The 19,285-nt window shown below is 35.6% G+C and overlaps 1 long non-coding RNA gene across 3 annotated transcripts in view; it reads right to left on the minus strand.

The window, feature by feature from the left end:
- Positions 1-3,704: 3,704 nt before the first annotated feature.
- Positions 3,705-19,285, minus strand: part of LOC131828070 (uncharacterized) — a 35,224-nt gene continuing 19,643 nt past the window's right edge. For 2 of the 3 annotated variants that reach the window (XR_009352217.1, XR_009352218.1), the window contains 2 exons: positions 17,165-17,233; positions 3,705-3,791 (listed from right to left, as the gene is read on the minus strand). This is a non-coding gene — a long non-coding RNA (uncharacterized LOC131828070). The remainder of the gene's footprint in view (positions 3,792-17,164; positions 17,234-19,285) is intronic. The other variant, XR_009352219.1, reaches the window with a different exon arrangement.

The following is a 19,285-nucleotide window of genomic DNA, read 5'->3' on the forward strand; positions in this document are numbered from 1 at the left end:
GCCTAAGAAAATTTGGTCACTCATACTTACCAGACTTTTAAGGGGTAATATTCACAGCTTTTAATACTTAGAAGTGTGCCAGTGTTATAGATTTTCTCTATACAATATAAAGGTCCAGAAATAGGTAACAATTAAGGTATGTCTTGTGCTGAATCCTGCCATGCATACCAATACTAATGAGTCTTAAGTTCCATACCTTTAGGTGGGAGTGCCATGTAAGAAATCCCTCTTATTTATTTATTTATTTGGGTTTTGTTTATTGATTTGAGAGAGAGAACAAATGGAGGGGAGAGGTAGAAGGGGAGGGATATGATCCTTGTAGGGCTCACTGGAGGTCTTGTGGCAGGGCTTACGAGGGAATGCAATCCCAGGCCCCTGAGATCATGACCTGAGCTGAAGGCAGATGCTTAACTGACTAAGCCACCCAGGTGACCCTTGGAAAGGCCTCTTATAAGGCAGGTAAGTTTATATTCCATTGGCCAGTTTGGCTAACCATCAGGCCAGAGATTAGAGGCAAAATCCCCTTAAAATCTCTGAATCTAGAACCAGATGGGAATCTTGAGAAATCACCATTCCTTATAATTTGTGTAAGGTTTTACATTCTGTTTATGCAAACTATTCGTTTTGCCGCTGAAAAGTCATCCTAATATACATAATGCCTATTTGTAGATTTCTGGTGTTGAAATTGCCTTCTGTAGGTACCTGAATGGCTTGTGGTCAGTACAATGAAGTGTGGGTTTTTGATCTGGTTATTTAAATGGCGATTGTTGCTAAGAGTCTATCTCTGTTATGGTTATTCAAATGTTAATTGTTAATCACCACGTTGTGGATTAAAAGCAACACCCAAAGAAACATAGTTCTTCATATTTCCTAGGCTGGACAATTTTTAAGTAATTAAATAAAATTTTTTTAAAGATTTTTATTTATTTATTTGATAATATAATATATGCATAGATCATATTAGTCAATTTATTTACCATATAGAAGTAATAGTACATGTTAAATGAATTGACATTGAACTTCAGGTGTAAAATAGCTGATAAATTTGGTCAGGCTCTGGAAATTTCTTTATGGTAGCCTGGTATAATTAAATGGGTGATGGAAAACAATTAAAATCAGATGAATCATTTGGAACTGATTAAAATCTCAAAATTCTAGGATTAACAGAAGGGTAACACAACTTTAGATATTAAACCTGGGCATTTTGGGGACCACATTAATGCAGTGTACTATCTCCTAGGGAAGTGAGATCAGAAGACTGATGCTTAAGTCCCAGTCTTTTTTACTTAACAACTGTGATCTTTGGGATATTACTTAACCCCTAGAAGTGCCAATCCCTTAAATTATAAATTTATAATAGGATAATATATTGTGTTCTTGTGAGAAACAAATAAATAATAGTTAGGAAAGCACTTTGTGTATGATAAATATTATGAGATCAGTGAAGTCTATAAATTAAAACATTTCCTTTAGACTTTGGTGAGATTTTTAAAAAGTGCTTCCTGAGGGTATAGATCATTGGAGAAATTATAAATACAGAATGCAAACAGAAATGACAGATGAAACTGAAAAGGTAAAGAGGTATCAAATTTTAGTTCTTAAAAACCATACCAGAAATTCTGGGCTGCATCCTAAAGGCACAGGAATACCCACTGAAGGTCTGTATTCTGGTCATGTTGGGGATGACACACACAGATTACAACTGTATTTTCTAAAGTTCATTCTAACTGCAAAATGGAGAATGGAGTCATAGGCCAGTAAGATTTTCTCCATACATTGGATCTCTATTGATACTACACCCAAACTGGACAAGTGGTAGTATCTTAAATGCCACATACAATCATTGTGGAATCAGATATCATTTCAATAACCTTTCTATACTCTCTAATATTAAAATTCATTACACTTTGAATGGCAGAAGACCAAAACCAGACACATATTGATATACATAGACATAGGGTTTACCAAAAAGTCTACTTAACTTGAAGAAATATAATATGTAGGAATTATTCCAATATGTCTGGAAAGTTATTTGACACTCAGAATAGCCCCAACCCTTGGACTTAAGGGCATTCCAGTCTGTGTAGTTGCCCTTTATGTTGCTTTGAAATGTAAAATGTGAGGCAGAAGTGACAATTAACAACCTAATTTCACTTAGGAAACTACTCAGGACACATATTTCACTTCAATAGGTTACAGCAGAACACATTCCACTTATTTATACCTGTGAATGTCTGTCTCAGTGCAGTTGACAGTCTGGTTATGTACTCCACCTGAACCCCCCTAAGTGTCCCTCTCCTTCAAAACCACCCATGTTGTATACCCTATTGGCCAGAAAAATGTAACATTTTAGCCACTCTAAACTTACACCTTAGATTAGTAACATTACATTCCTCTTCAAGAGGCAGTACAGTGTTAGTGCTCTCTGATGACTTTGTTGATATTTCATAGCTCCTAATAGCAATGACAAGTGAAATTTTAGAAACAAATTGTGCTCCACGGATTATGAATATCAATCTTTTTATTTGAAAATATAAAAAAAATATAAAGCATTCTCTAGCTTTTTTGTCTTTCAGCTATATATGTGTAATAGCTGATACTGGCCTGTCAGTTCACTTTAACAAAGGGTAAACAAATAAATTGTTCTGCTTTAGGTTTAATGTTTTATGTAACCATTATTGATAGGAAGTAGATTTTTTAAAACTTTAATATTTATTACAGAAGAAAACAATGTTCTTATAAAAACAAAACAAAAAACAAACAACGCCCCCAATACTCTTAATATGCATTATCTAGCCATGCCCTTTAACTTTCTGTGATAACTTATTTTTATATGTTTCCTGATTTTTTTTCATTATTTTCAGTTAGCTAACACATAGTACCTCATTAGTTTTTGATGTAGTGTTCAGCGATTCTTTAGTTGCATATAACACCCAGTGCTCTTTTCCACATATGCCCTCCTTAATACCCATCAGTGATTACTCCATTTCCCCATGCCTCCTCATCTGTAACCCTCAGTTTGTTTGCCGGAGCCCAGAATCCCTCATGGCTTTTCTCTCTCACTGATTTCTTCTCCTTCAGTTTTCCCTCCCTTTCCCTGTGGTCCTCCACGCTATTCCTTGTGTTATACATATGAGTGAAACCATAGGTTTCTTGTAAATAGTATTAAGTTGGATTTTTCTTTTTATTCTATTTTACCCTATATTAATAACTTTGCTTATCAGTGGGAGATTAGTTGTATTTTTAGAGTTGTAACTGTTATATTCTGGTCTTACCTCTGACTTTAGACCTACCTAAAGAATTCTTTTTTCAAATAGCCTTAGGAAAAACAGAATGAAACAAAGCATTTGTCATTTTGTTGTGTTTCAGAATTTGGAAACATCAAATCCTATCCACCGAAAATGTAACTGTTAGTCCCTACCTTCTTCCCAAAACGAAAATCATATTAAGTTCCACCGTTTTGTGAGAATACCTCCTCAGATGATTCCACATGGGTCCAACTGCCAAAGAAACATGTGACTTCACAGGCTAAGAACCTGACCCATGATACAACATCAGGCTGAGAACAACCCACTGGATATTCCCAGAATTTAGGAACCAGCACGAATGCTTTTACTCTCCAACATTTTGTCTCCATTTTTTATCTAGCTTTACCCCACAATAACACTTATTTCCACTGTTTTGTTGTTGTTTTTTTTTTTTTTTTTTTTTTACTGGGTTCAGTAGTATGAGGTTGCTGAGTGCTCTCACTTCTTGTTCACTGTTTCAGCTTCATCTCACATCTTTCTTTCCTAGAGTGAGGAGAAGACTGATTATTCTGGCTGATTTTGGCATGTTGACCTTGGACTGAAGTCACAATTAATCAGCTATAATAGCTAAACACAAAGTCCCAGTTCCTTCTAATATCAGCTCCCTGGGGATTCTGTGAAAGAAGTCTTTGTACATCCATATTTTTTAAAACTTGAGACCTTATGGATGTGGAGAAGAAATCTCAGATGTAGGAGTCCATTATCCTTGAATAAAGAAATACTGACAATTTTGGTGATCACTTGGAACCAAAAATCTTGTGAAGATGTTATGGGTTGAACTGTGTCTCCCCAAAATTCATATGTTAAAGTGTTAACCTTCAATATTTCAGAATGTAGAAATTCAGTCACTGTAAATATAATTAATTAAGCTAAGATCATACTGGAGTGAAGTGGGACTCTAATCACATGTGACTGGACTCCTTATAATAAGGGAAACTTGGACATAAACACACAGAGAAATGTCTTGTGAACATTGCCAGAAGCCAAGGAAATACCAGAAGCTAGGAGGAGAAAGGCCTGGAACAGATCCTTTTTACTGCCTTCAGAAGGAACATGGCCATGACCACCCCCTAATTTTGGACTCTGGCCTCTGGAGCTGTGAAACTATAAGTTTCTCTCTTATTAAAAGCTTCCCAGTTTGTGGTACTTTGTGACAATAGCCTGAGGAAAGGAATACAGAAGTCAAATGCAAAAGCAAGAAAAGAAACCAAATAAAAATAGCGCTTCCCTATGACCCTGGAATTGCACTACTACCCCAAATTACCCCAAAGATACAGGTGTAGTGAAAGGAAGGGCCATCTGTATCTCAATGTTCATAGCAGCAATGGCCACGGTCACCAAACTGTGGAAAGAATCAAGATGCCCTTCAACAGACAAATGGATAAGGAATATGGTCCATATATACTATGGAGTACTATGCTTCCATCAGAAAGGATGGATACCCAACTTTTGTATCAACATGGATGGGACTAGAAGACATTATGTTGAGTGAAATAAGTCAAGCAAAGAGAGTCCATTTTCATATGGTTTCACTTATTTGTGGAGCATAAGAAATAACATGGAGGACATGGGGAAATGGAGAGAAGGGAGTTGGGGGAAAATGGAGGGAAAGACCAACCATGAGAGGCTATGGACTCTGAAAAACAATCTGAAGGTTTTGAAGGGGTGGGGCGTGGGAGGTTGGGTGAGCCTAGTGGTGGGTATTATGGAGGCCACGTATTGCATGGAGCACTGGGTGTGGTGCATAAACAGTGAATTCTGAAAAGAAATTTAAAAAACTAAAAATTAAAAAAAAATAGTAGTCTTTGTAAGGAGAGATCTAGCAAACTCAGAATAGGTTTGAGTTAATGTTTTAAAGGTTACAATAACCTTGTAATTACAAACATGTAGAAATTTATAGATAATTTATGGAATCTCCAAAAACATGTAATATATGATTCTGGGAGAAAATCTGTTTCACATCATCAGCACTAATCAATAAGAAGGAGGAAATTATTTTTATTTACCTGCTTTCCTATATCTCTCTGCTTTGAGAGAAAGGATTGTGCTTTATTTGCCTTCGTTGCCCTGATGAATGAGAAGTTGAGTAAATATACGGATCCATGAGTGAGGGAATGAGGGAATAGACCACTGACAGAGTGGGATTGCACACCTTCTATTTCACTTCAGCTATGGTCCAGATCCATGCCACTGAATAATAAATGTCTTTGAAAGCTAAATCTTTTTATGCTAGTTCTCAGGAGTTCGATTTTCCATACTGGATCTCACGTCTGGATGCCAGCACAGGTTATCTTCTTTGTCTTCAAACTCACTGCAGGCATTCACAGGACACAAAAATAATGGCATTGGCTGTTTTTGAGCTCAGCATCTACATTTTAATCTATTTTACACAAAGGCTTTACCCTAACTTTGCTTCTCTCATGTTATTTTCCATCTCAGTTGAAAGCAGAATCATTTTTTCCTGTTACTTATTCAGAATCCTTCGACTCCTCTTTGAATCTTCTCTTCATATTGTACCATACATCCCATCTACCTGAAAATACTCTTAGTTCTATCCTGAAATTATTTCTTCTATGTAACCTGCTTATCACTGTTACTGCAGTTATCTGGTCCACAAAACCACCTACAACTGTAGCACATTTTCAACTAGGCTTCCAGCTCCTACCCTTTTTTCCCCCAAAAACCCCTTTGACTCCTTTTTTCCATATAACAATCAGAATTACCTTTTTAAAATACAAGCCAGATCATGTTACTCCTCTTCTTCTTCTCCTATTCCATCTTCTTCTTTTGACTTATTTTGGCTTCTTTTATTTAATTAATCTATAATTTTTTAAAGATTTATTTACTGGGACACAGTAAGTTGGGCTCAGTAAGTTGAGCCTCTGCCTTGGGCTCAGGTCATCATCTCAGGGTCCTGGAATCAAGGGGAGAACACTTTCCAGAAGGTAGGACATGCAGAGAAGTCAATCCGAGGCAAAATATGGGAAGACAGACTGTGGGGGGAGGGACCAACTCCTGGCAAGTTAAAGAGCAATGGAGCACAAAACTGTAACTTTCAGAAGTCTGCTCCACTGAGGGACATTGCTCCAGAGACTAAGCCAAGGGTGGAGCCCTCCTGGGGATAGGGTGGTCTCAGAACCCACAGTGTCAGAAAAAGTGTCTGGGTGTGGCAGAGCTACTAGGTATCAGAGCAGGGAAGCTGGCTGCAGAGACAGAGCTGAGGAGTAGGCTCAGCTTGGGGTTACTTTAAACAATGACCCAAAGCACAGTCCATCTACTGCTCCTTGAGCAGGAAACTCACAAGTGGCAGATCCAGGGGTGTGGTCCCTTCCTTCCTCCTCTGGGAGGACTGGCACAGGATCACACTGCAGGAATATGCTGTGTTTGGAGACTCCGAATGGGGCCATGTGCCAGAGATAGAAACACTCAGTCACAGGCTGGGTTAGCTCAGAGTGCCACCAGAGATAAGGGAGATGGGAATGATTGACTGCTTTTCTCTGAGGGCACACTGAGGAGTGTGGCCCTGAACCCTGGACTCCTATAGGACTGGAGATTGGGAGACCACCATTTTTATTCCCGTTCTCCAAAGCTGTATGGAAAGCATTCAGGGAACAAAAGCGTCCAAGAGAAAAACTGATCAGATTGCTTAACCTGACCCATGGCAAGGGCAGTGCAATTCTGCTCAGGCAAAGACATTTGAGAAACACTGAAATAGGGTCTTCCCCCAGAAGATCAGCAAGAACATCCAGCCAAGACCAAGTTTAATAGTGAATTCTGCAGAACTTCAGAGCTAGAGGAAAGCAACACATAGAATTCATGTCTTTTTTCCCATGTTTCTTTAGTCTTTCAAAGTAAAATTTTTTAAATTTTATTTTTTCTTATTCTATTTTTAATAAATTTCCTCTTTCCTACTTAACTTTTTAAACTATTTTATCTTATCAATACCTTTTAAAAAATCTTTTAAAATTTTCATTATTATAGTCATACTTTGTCCCTTCATTGAATTTAACCTTATTTTTTACACATATAAGTTTTTCTTTCTTTAAAATTTGGGATACGTTTCTTCTAATAGTTCAAAATATACCCTATATCTAGCACATAGCTTTTTTCTAGTCTCCAACCTAATCACATTCTTTCCTCTTTCTTTTTTTCTTTTCAACCAACTTCTTATCAATTTCTCTTTTAGAATCTTTTTTTAATTGTCATCATTACAATCATGTTCCTTCATCGTGTTTACCCTTCTTTTGGTATACATATAAGCTTTCTTTTTTTTTTTTTTTTTTTTTTGATTTTGGGTGTATTTGGGTGTGTGTGTGTGTATAGATAGATAGATAGATATCTTTTTTTTCTCTCTTTTTCTCTCCCCTGCAGTTTTGGGTCTCCTTTGATTTGGTTAGTGTATATTTTTGGGGGGATCACTGCTATCTTTTTAGTATTCTGCTCTCTCATTCATCTATTCTTATCTGGATAAAATGACAAGGCCAAAAAAATCCCCCCCCCCCAAAAAAAAAGAACAAGAGGCAGCAATGACAGCTAGGGACCTAATCAATAAGGACATTAGTAAGATGTCAGAACTAGAGTTCAGAATGACGATTATCAAAATGCTAGCTGGGCTTGAAAAAAGAACATGGAAGACACTAGAGAATCCATTTCTGGAGAAATAAATACCCTTTCTGGAGGAATAAGAGAACTAATATCTAACCAAGTTGAAATTTTAAAAAAGCTATTAATGAGGTGCAATTAAAAAATGGAGACTTTTATTGCTAGGATAAGAAAGGTAGAAGAGAGGATTAGTGTTGTAGAAGACCAAATGATGGAGAATAAAGAACCTGAGCAGAAGACAGACAAACAACTATTGAACCACAAGGGTAGAATCCAACAGATAAGTAATACCACAAGATAAACAATATTAGAATAATTGGGGTCCCAGAAAAGAAGAAAGAGAGAGGGGGGAGAAGGTATATTGGAGCAAATTATAGCAGAGAATTTCCCTAATTAGGTGAAGGGAACAAGCATCAAAATCCAGGAGACACAGAGAACTTCCCTTAAAATCAATAAAAATAGGTCCACTCCCCATCATCTAACAGTAGAGCTTACAAGTCTTAATGACAAAGAGAAAATCATGAAAGCAGCTAGTGACAAGAGGTCTGTAACAGACAATGGTAGAAATATTAGATTGTCAACAGGCTTATCCACAGAGACTTGGCAGGCCAGAAAGGACTGGCATGATATATTCAGAGCATTAAATGAGAAAAATATACAGCCAAGAATACTATATCCGGCTAGGCTGTCACTGAAAATAGAAGGAGAGATAAAAAGCTAAGAGAACAAAGGACAAAGGACAAAGAAAAGTTAAGAGAATTTGCAAACACCAAACCAGCCCTATAGGAAATATTTAGAGGGGTCCTCTAAGCAAAGAGAGAGCCTAAAAGTAACAGACCAGAAAGGAACAGAGAAAATTTAATGTAACAGTTACCTTATAGGCAATACAGTGGCACGAAATTCAGATCTTTCAATAGGTACCCTGAATGTATATGGGCTAAATGCCTCAATCAAAAGATACAGGGTACCAGAATGGACAAAAACAAAAACAAAAACAAAAAACAAAACAATAACAACAACAACAGAAAAACCACCAACCAACCAAGCAAACAAACAAAACATCGATATGCTGCCTACAAAAAACTCACTTTATACCCAAAGACACCTCCAGATTTAAAGTGAGGGGGTAGAAAACAATTTGCCATAATAATGGACATCAAAAGAAAGCTGTGGTGACTGTCCTTATATCAGGCAAATTATATTTTAAACCAGAGATAAGGAAGGACACTATATCATACTTAAAGGGTCTGTACAACAAGAAGATCTAACAATTGTAAATATCTATGTCCCTAACATGGGAGCAGCCAATTATATAAGCTAATTAATAAAAAAAAATCAATGAAACACATTGACAATAATACCATAATAGTAGGGGACTTGAAAAACCCATAACTGAAATGGACAAATCATCTAAGAAAAAGATCAACAAGGAATTAAAGGCTTTAACTGACATACTGGACCAGATAGACATTACAGATATATTCAGAACATTGCATCCCAAAGCAACAGAATACACATTCTTCTCTAGTGCACAAGGAATATTCTCTAGAACAGATCCCATCCGGGGTGATATATATCAAATCAGGTCTCAACTGGTACCAAAAGATTGGGATCATTCCCTGCATATTTTCAGACCACAATGCTTTAAAACTAGAACTCAATCACAAGAGGAAGTTTGGAAAGAACCCAAATACATGGAGACTAAACCATAAAAATCCCCGAATAGCCAGAGGAATGTTGTAAAAGAAAGCCAAAGTTGGTGGCATCACAATTCTAGATTTCAAGCTCTATTACAAAGTTATAATCATCAAGACAACATGGTACTGGCATAAAAACAGACACATAGGTCAACAGAACAGAATAGAGAGCCAAGAAATGGACCCTCAACTCTATCATTAACTAATCTTTGACAAAGCAGGAAAGAACGTCCAATGGGAAAAAGACCGTGTCTTCAACAAATGGTGTTGGGAAAATTGGATAACCACATGCAGAAGAACGATACAGGACCATTTCCTTATATCACACACAAAAATAGACTCCAAATGGATGAAAGATCTCAATATGAGACGGGAATCCTTCAAAATCCTTGAGGAGAACAAGGCAGTAACATCTTCGAACTCAAGCATGGCAAATTCTTCCTAGAAATATCACCAAAGGCAAGGGAAGCAAAGGCAAAGAGGGACTATTGGGACTTCATCAGGATCAAAAGCTTTTGCACAGCAAAGGAAACAGTCAACAAAACCAAAAGACAACTGACAGAATGGGAGAAGATATTCATAAATGACATATCATATAAAGGGTTAGTATCCAAAATCTATAAAGAACTTATTAAGCTCAACACCCAAAGAATAAATAATCCAATCAAGAAAAGGGCAGAATACATGAACAGACAATTCCCCAAAGAAGACATCCAAATAGCCAATAGGCACATGAGAAAGTGCTAACATCACTCAGCATTAGGGAAATACAAATCAAATCTACAATGAGATACACCTCACACCAGTCAGAATGGCTAAAATTAACAAGTCGACAAACAACAAATGTTGATAAGGGGAGAGAAAGGGAACCCTCCTACACTGTTGATAGGAAAGCAGCTTGTGCAGTCACTCTAGAAAAACAGTATGTAGGTTCTTCAAGAAGTTGAAAATAGAGCTACCCTATGACCCAGCAATTGTACTACTGGGAATTTACCCTGATCTTAGGGTTGTGATTTCAAGCCCCACATTGAATTTAATGTTGGTCATGGAAGCTACGTAAAAAAAATGTTTTAAAAATAGTTAAATTAGCATATTTACATCACCCCCTATAAGGACATCACTTATCTCTTCAAAATAGTGATTAGGAAACTTACGTTTACATGTATTCTCTAATCCCTACATTTGTTTTAGTCTAATGTATGTAGTTAACTAGATTTAGGACTCATTGGGAACTCCTGTATAGTTTTTCAATCACTTCTTAGTTGACTGAGTTTGTCCTATGCTCTTTCAAGATGGGTGTGTAAGAACAATAGTTTCTATCTTTCTTTTTAAATATAATTAAATGGTTTGTCTCTTTCTTTCACATTAGAATGACACTTTAGGTGGGTACAAAATTCGGGAAATCTTTTCTTTTTTCTTTAAGTACTTTGCACATCTCTCTTAATATTCTAAAAAATGGGGCTATAGAAAATATTTTTCTCTTTTGAGCCACTTAATATCTTTGTTTGTTGCCAAATATATCTTTTTTTTTTTTTTTTTTTTTTTTTTTTTTTTTTTTTTTTTTGTAGAAGATCTTATTTATTTGAAAGACAGAGGGAAAGAGAGAGAGTGAGCAGGGTCAGGCAGAGGGAGAGGGAGAATCCCAGGCAGACTGCATTGAGAGCAGAGCCTGATGTGGAGTTCAATATCACAACCCTGAGACCTTGACCGGAGTCAAAATTAAAAGTCATTCATTTGACCAACTGAATCACCCAGGGGCTACCAAATACATCTTTGTTTTTGATGTTCAGTAACTTTGCTACATATATCAGAGTATTTTCTTTAAATCTGTGGATTCCTGTCTTTGTTTATTTCTTAAAGAATTTGTTTTATTAAATTATACCTTTCAAAAGTGTTCTGTTCCATTTATTATTTATTTTGAGGGTGTGGGGATACAATTACATATATTTTTAGTCTCCTTTGCTTCTTTTGCTTCTCTATTATTTTTTCTCTAATTATTTAGTTGGTTGTTGTTTTTATTTTTTCTGTTCATTCTAATCTTTCCCATTTTCTTTGTTTCCTGTGGTGTTTATTATTCACAACTGTCAATTTTGTCTTCATTCCTGTGATCATTTTTTGCTTCCAATATTTTCCTGAGCTTTGTCAACTCTTACTGCATTTTGTTTCGTGGTTTTGACATTTCATTTCTGACTTTTTGCATCCTGCAGTTTTGATATTTTTTAAAAGGGGATTTCTTTCAGATTGTTTTCAAATTTATTGCAAATGGTTAACCAAATTCTTATATGCTGCAATGGCAACATATGTACTTCAAAAGAGTATTCTGTTCCCATTTTTATAAACAAAAGATTGTGGGTGTTCCCTTTAACAAATACACTGTGTCTTGAGTGTAAACTTTGTCAGCTTGTTCCAAAACCTGATACAGTAGTGCTATTGTCACATCTTTCCACACTTCTGAACCACTTTTCCAATTATTTTTCAGGGTTCCAGGTATTTTCTAGTTTAAAAAAAAAAAAGCTTTTTTTGTTTTATTATTTTTTTACTTTTCAAGAGAAAGAGGTAGTTCTTGAGCATGCCTTAAGCATCACTGGAATATGTAATTAATTCCTTGATTGTATCAGATTTTTAAAACTCTGTGTTGAAAATAAGGATAGATTTCATAGAGAACAGAAGAATATATAATTAACTCCCACGGGATATAGATAATTAAACTGTTATTTTGACACAAGTCACTAGTCTCTTTCTCAGCAAATAGGTACATTTCTGAATAAGTTCTCTTTTCAAAAAGACCTCATTAAGGAGCTGACTACTGGACACAAAGATAAGCCCCAAATATTTGGATGTGACATTCTAAGCACACCAATGTATATAACTTAAATTCCCAGAGATGTTGCCAAGGAAATTTCCCCATCATTATACCTATGAAAATAGCTGATAGCTCCCAGAAAGAAAAGGTAATTTTGAAAACAAATCTGTTTACTGAAGCCTTCCCATTGGTAAAAATGCATGCAGAGACTCTTAAATAAAACTATGAATCAGTTTAATCTTTGTTTTGATGTTTGATGAGGGCAATGAGAAGGTAGTGGATGTGGGATAAGGATATTTAACTGAAGTTTCACTGATTGTAAGAAGGACAACCTCTCCATCATGATATGTATTACACTTCCATTTTAACAATAATAAAAATGACTTGCTACATTTTGTTAAAGGTTAAAATTACCTTTAACTGATATGGAAATAATTCTTGGCTTTATTAGCTAATATTTTAGACTTAAACTTTAATATATTCAATAAACAATTTTATAATTAATTCAAATCATTCTCAAGCAGTAGGGTATATTGTTGTGAGAAAAAAGAATAAATTGTTTAATAAATAACATGGATGAAATCCAAATGAACATACTATGGTACCATCAGTTGATATGCTAGTGGACATGACGATATCTGAAAAGTAAATTACTAGAAAATGGGTAAATATTCTGTTGGAATACATCTAGAAAAAGCAAAGAGATAGACTGCCTTGAGCAAATTCCCTTTCACAAAGACCTCATTAAAGAGTTGGTTACTGGACATAAAGATAAGCCCCAAATATTTGATTGTAATGTTCTATGTTCAGTCTAAGTGCTTCTTTATTGAACTTCAACCCTATATGTAAGGGTTTCAATATGGTGTTTGCAGAAGTCAACAGAAATTTGCTTTTATTTTATAATAAACGATTCCATCACTTGTTTTGATTTGTTTAACCTGAATACATTTAAGCAAATCAAACAGGAAGTTAATAGATTAGGATTATTTAGTTAAAATAGCGATAGGGGCAGTTGAGTGGCCAGTTGGTTAAGTTTCTGACTTGGCCTCAAGTCATGATCCTGGGGTCCTGGAATCCAGTCCCACATCAGGCTCCACATTCAATGGAGAGTCTGCTTGTCCCTCTCTCTCTGCCTCTCCCTCAGCTTGTGCTTTATCTGTCTTTTTCTTAAATCAATAAATAAAATCTTTTTATAAAATAAAATAAAAGTAAAATAGCTAAGGAATAAACTCAGGTCTCAACCTTCTCAATAAGGTCAGTAAGTCTTAGGAAAAAAAAAAGAATATGCGTGTTTCTCTATATGTCTTTATCTGTATATGTATATGTTTGGAGTCTTGGTGAAATGATCAGACTTCATACTATACATAATGTATGCAAAATCCTAGCATTCATTCTTACTCCTTATTTGAATTTGTATTATACACTTTCTCTTGAAGAAGTTTTGACTTGTGATGTAAGAGTTCCACCCCACTGCTATATCTTGTTCTCCACACTTGTTTTGGGAACTGTCATCTTCCCACTCTGTTTTTAGATAGTAAATCCTAGGATTTAAGGTAGATGTTGATGAGTAAATTTATTCATTCATTCATTTCTTTAACAAATACTTATTTGGAGCCAGTCCCTGTGATGAGACTTCAGGGAACAAGAGTGGAAAAGACCCCATTTTAATTAATCTACTGGAAAACATTAAATGCAAGGAGTTCATTTTCATTTTTTTCTTTTAAAACAACAAAGGCAATGAGGCAAATTTTATGATATATTCAGGAATCATTCCCATTTTCCTGATTTTGACTAACTTCTGAAGATTTTCTAGTAGCAAAGTTGCTCAGAACTGAACACCCTTTAAGATAAAACTTTAATAATAAATTCTACCCCTTTATTCTCAGGAAATACCCAGGTATTTCCAACATAGCATAGTGTGGAAAACTAATAAAAACATTTTCTCTGAGATTCAGTACAATGCAAAAATGCCCACTCTGGCCACTTCTATTCAATACAGAACTGGAACACTAGCAAGAACTATCAGACAAGAAAGAGACATAAAAGGCATAGAAATCAGAAAGGGATAAGTAAAATGATCTTTGTTCATAGATGGCATAATCTATATATAGAAAACTCCTAAGACTCACCAAAAAAGACCATTAGAATCAATGAACTCAGTAAAGTTGCATGATATAAAATCAACATACAAAAATAAGTTGCTTATCTACAATCTATACATGAACAGTGAACTATCAGAGAAAAATTAAGAAAAACATCTAATTTACAATAGTATCAAAAAGAATAAAAAACTTAGGAATAAATTTAAGCAAAGAGGTGAAAAATCTGTACTCTGAAAACTATCAAATATTGATGAAATAAATTTAAGATGAAAATAAATAGAAAAGCATTCTACACTTATAGGTTGGAAGAATTAATATTGTTAAAATGTCTGTACTAACCAAGGCAATATATAGGTTCAATGATATCTTTATTAAAATTTCAATGGGGTGTTTCACAGAAATAAAAAAGAAGGGGGTGGGATTATGGACATTGGGGAGGGTATGTGCTTTGGTGAATGCTGTTAAGTGTGTAAACCTGGTGATTCACAGACATGTACCCCTGGGGATAAAAATATATGTTTATAAAAAATAAAAAAAATTTTTAAAAAATCATATAGAAGCACAAAGACCCTGAAGAGCCAAAGCAATGAGAAAGAAGAGAATGTTCTTGAGAAAGAAAAACAAAACTGGAGGCATCTTATTTATTTATTTCGAATGATATTACAAACCATAGTAATCAAAACAGTATGGTACTGGCATAAAAATAGACATGTGGAACAATGGAAGAGAATTGAAATTCCAGAAAGAAACCCATGCACATGGAGGTAACTGATCCTTGACAAGGGTGCCAAAATTGCATAATAGGGAAAGGACAGTCTCTTCAACAAATGGTGTTGGGAAAACTGAATATTCATATGCAAAATACATCAAACACAAAAATCAACTCAAAACGGATCAAAGACTTAAATGTAAGGCTTGAAACTGTCAAAGTCCTGAAAGAAAACATAGGGACATAGCTCCTTGACATAGACCTTAACAATAACTTTTTTGATATAATACCAAAAGCCTAGGCAACAAAAGCAAGAGTCATCAAGTGGGGCAAAATCAATTAGAAAGCACCTGCACAGCAAAGAGAACCTGAAAAGACAGGCAAATCATATATCTGATAATGGGTTAATGTACAAAATGTATAAGGAACTCATTCAACTCAATAGTAAAAGAGCAAGCAACACAAATGAAAAATGGGCAAAAGACCTGATCAGACATTTTCCCAAAAATGGCATTTTTCCAAAAATGGCTAACAGGTACGTGTAAAGATTTTCAACATCTCTAATCATCAGGCTATTATCAAAAAGACAAGAGATAAGTGTTGGCAAGAATGAGGAGAAAATGGAACTCTGGTACCATGTTGATGGGAGTATAAATTGGTAGTCATTATGGAAAAGAGTATGGAATGCTTCAAAAAATTAAAAATATCTCATTTTGGGGGGCAGCAGCAATTAGTAAACCTAAATGGGTGTTTATAAGTAAATCCAGGAGCTGTGGAGCTGTTGGCATAATGCACTTTATTCTCAAGCTGCACTGCTGGGTACTGCCAGCTCTCCACACTCTGCAGACCCCTGCCCCACCAGGCCATAACATGCACTGAATGAGCTGATCCAAGCTGTGTCACATATCCGATTTGTGTGTACCTTGGTGGTTCCAGACACCCAGTTCCTAAGGATGTAACCTAGAGGAAGCCTCTCCATCATGGTGTTAACCAGCTAGTTTGCTCAAAGCCTTCAGTCTGTTGTCCAGGAGAGAGCAGGACTCCACTGTGGGGGCTCTTAAGAGTCTTGAGTTGTTATTCAATTAGTGAGGATTCCATGCACAAATTCTTTGAGGGTATCCTCATTAATTCATTGCATAAAACTATCAGAAGAAATCTTGGTCCAGAATGGATCACCAAAACAGTCCACAAGCACAGGCAGATGTGAGAGCTGACATCTTCAGGCTGCAAGAGCTGTGGTGTTAAGATAGGCCACAGTTCCCTCATACTCTTGGTGGGTCTTGTCCTTCAGGTTGGAGAAGATCCAATACTGTCTGATTCCACTTTTACTAACATTGGCCATGTTTGTAAAATTCTTACCTAATAAACAATTTATGATGGTCTAAAAACAAACACAAACCATAAGTGACTCTTATGTCCATCAACAGATGAATGGATCAAGAAGATGTGGTATATATACACAATGGAATACTATGCAGCCATCAAAAGAAATGAAATCTTGCCATTTGCGACAACATGGATGAACTAGAGCGTATCATGCTTAGCGAAATAAGTCAAGCAGAGAAAGACAACTATCATATGATCTCCCTGATATGAGGAAGTGGTGATGCAACATGGGCGCTTAAGTGGGTAGGAGAAGAATCAATGAAACAAGATGGGATTGGGAGGGAGACAAACCATAAGTGACTCTTAATCTCACCAAACAAACTAAGGGTTGCTGGGGGGAGGGGATTTGGGAGAAGGGGGTGGGATTATGGACATTGGAGAGGGTATGTGCTTTGGTGAGTGCTGTGAAGTGTGTAAACCTGGTGATTCACAGACCTGTACCCCTGGGGATAAAAATATATGTTTATAAAAAATAAAAAATTTTAAAAAAATGGGACTACCATATAATCCAACAATCCCTGTTCTGGATATATATCCAAAGGAAATGAAATTAGTACCTCGAAGAGATATCTGCACTTCAATGTTCATTACAGCATGATTCACAGTAGCCGAGATCTAGAAACAATCTAAATATCCATTGAGATGAATGGATAAAAAAAAATTGTGGTATATATGCACTATGGAATATTATTCAACTTTAAAAAAGAAGACATTGCCATTCTTGCAACATCATGGATGAAACTAAGAGATATACCAGCTATAATTGAACTTATTTGCTTGTTATTAATTAACTTTCTTTAACTTATATAGTAGCACATGGTAAAAAATCTCAAACACTGTACACATATGACAAAATATGTACCTCCCTTCACTTCAGACTATCAGGCACCCAGGCCCCCACCTCAAATGTAAACAATGTTTTCAATTTTTTTGTGTATTGGTTTATGAATTGGTATTTTGTATTGGGCATACAAAAATCTAGATCCACAATTTTATATATATTTGGGAGAATATTATGCATGCTAATATGCTCCTTGCTTTTTCACTTGAAAGTATTTCTTGGAGATCATCCTATACAACAAAGAGACATAGGGTGCTCAAAATGTTTTATAGATCAGTTATCATTTTTCAAATGCAATATCAAATAATATTAGCTTCCAACTTTCTACCTGAAAGGTAGGTCTGCAGTCAGCTGAACTGCCTCCACCCAAGCCATAGAAATAGCTCTGTTCACTCAGGTGGAGACAGGTCAGGGGCTTCACTTCACCCTACAACTGAGCAACTGAGAAATTGTCAAGTGACACAATTAGCATAGTTATTTGTTACTCTCTGCAGGGAGCAACCAGGGGTGGGATCCAATCAAAACCTTCTTTTCCTTGTTAGAAGAGAAAGGAACAAATTTCTAATACATGTATGGAGACTAAACTATCAATATGAGAAAGCAGGATTTTTAAGTAAAAAGAGATTTGCAAATGCTATGGATTTTCCAGTAGTACAGAAATAAAGAGTAATTTTTGAAAGTGACATAGAGACCTGGTACAGCTTGTATAATGCCAAAATGGTCACAGTCTTAGTCCCCTGCTCCCAAGAGAAGAAATAATCACTGTCAGATGGTGCCAAGAGCTTCAGACACCTTTTGAGAAATTCCCTAAGGAGTTTTATAACAAAGTTGAAGTGCTAGATCAAAAAAGCACCCAAAATTTAGTTTTCAAAAATACTTTGAAAGGCTTTCAAAGAAAGTCTCTTTGAAAGAGATAAGTGTCTCTCCTAAAAAGTTGTACTGATTTACACTCCAAGCCAAAATATATGTAAGTTTCTGTTTTTCCATATTTTGACACAGGGTGTGTATTTTTAAAATGTGATATATATAGATATCTATATACAGATAGATAGATATAGATTTAGATAGATAGAAATAGTTTGTAGAGTTCCAAAATTACCCCATTACCTTTTTTATTATTATCACATTAAATTTATTAATATCAAATATCTGAATCCTAACCCACTTCTGGATGAATTTGCCAGTAAGAGGCAAATCAATCAGCACCTGGAAGTTATAAGGGCAGTCCTCAGTTACCAATATGAAATGAAAATTGATCCCCTTACAAGGCAGAAACAAGGTTCTGAAACAGAAAAAGAAACTTTCTGGATGATAGAATTCTGCTTCAAGACTGTAAAATAGGAAAGTTCTGCTTAAAATTGGAACTTCCTGGACTGCCCTATCAGTTTTAGACATGCCATCCTTTATAATTGCATGTGCTGATTCCTTAAAGCAAATCTGTCTTTCAAATCTATCTTCATAAAGGAAATCAACTTAAAACAAATCTATGATATATATATATATTTCCCCAGAGAAGTACAACTAATTGGAGTATATATCTAATCTACTGGTTCTACTTCTATGGAGAATGCTGACTGATACAAGTATTAATGCAAACTGAAATGGAAAACAAAATGTACGCATTCAGTGAATTAGAACTGAATATATGCATTGATGTCTGTGAAGAAGCTAAGACATATTAGAGTTCAAGTGATCAGTTATCAGATTATTTTTTGTCTTTGTAATCTTCAGGAGTTTTTTTAATCAAATCACAGATTACATGGCAAAACTGTTGCAAAATCATTTCTGATTTCATCTAGTAGTTTTTCATTTTCTTAGATTGTGTTTCTTTAGACAT

The sequence above is a fragment of the Mustela lutreola genome, chromosome 3, assembly GCF_030435805.1.
Source record: "Mustela lutreola isolate mMusLut2 chromosome 3, mMusLut2.pri, whole genome shotgun sequence".
Lineage (NCBI taxonomy): Eukaryota > Metazoa > Chordata > Mammalia > Carnivora > Mustelidae > Mustela > Mustela lutreola.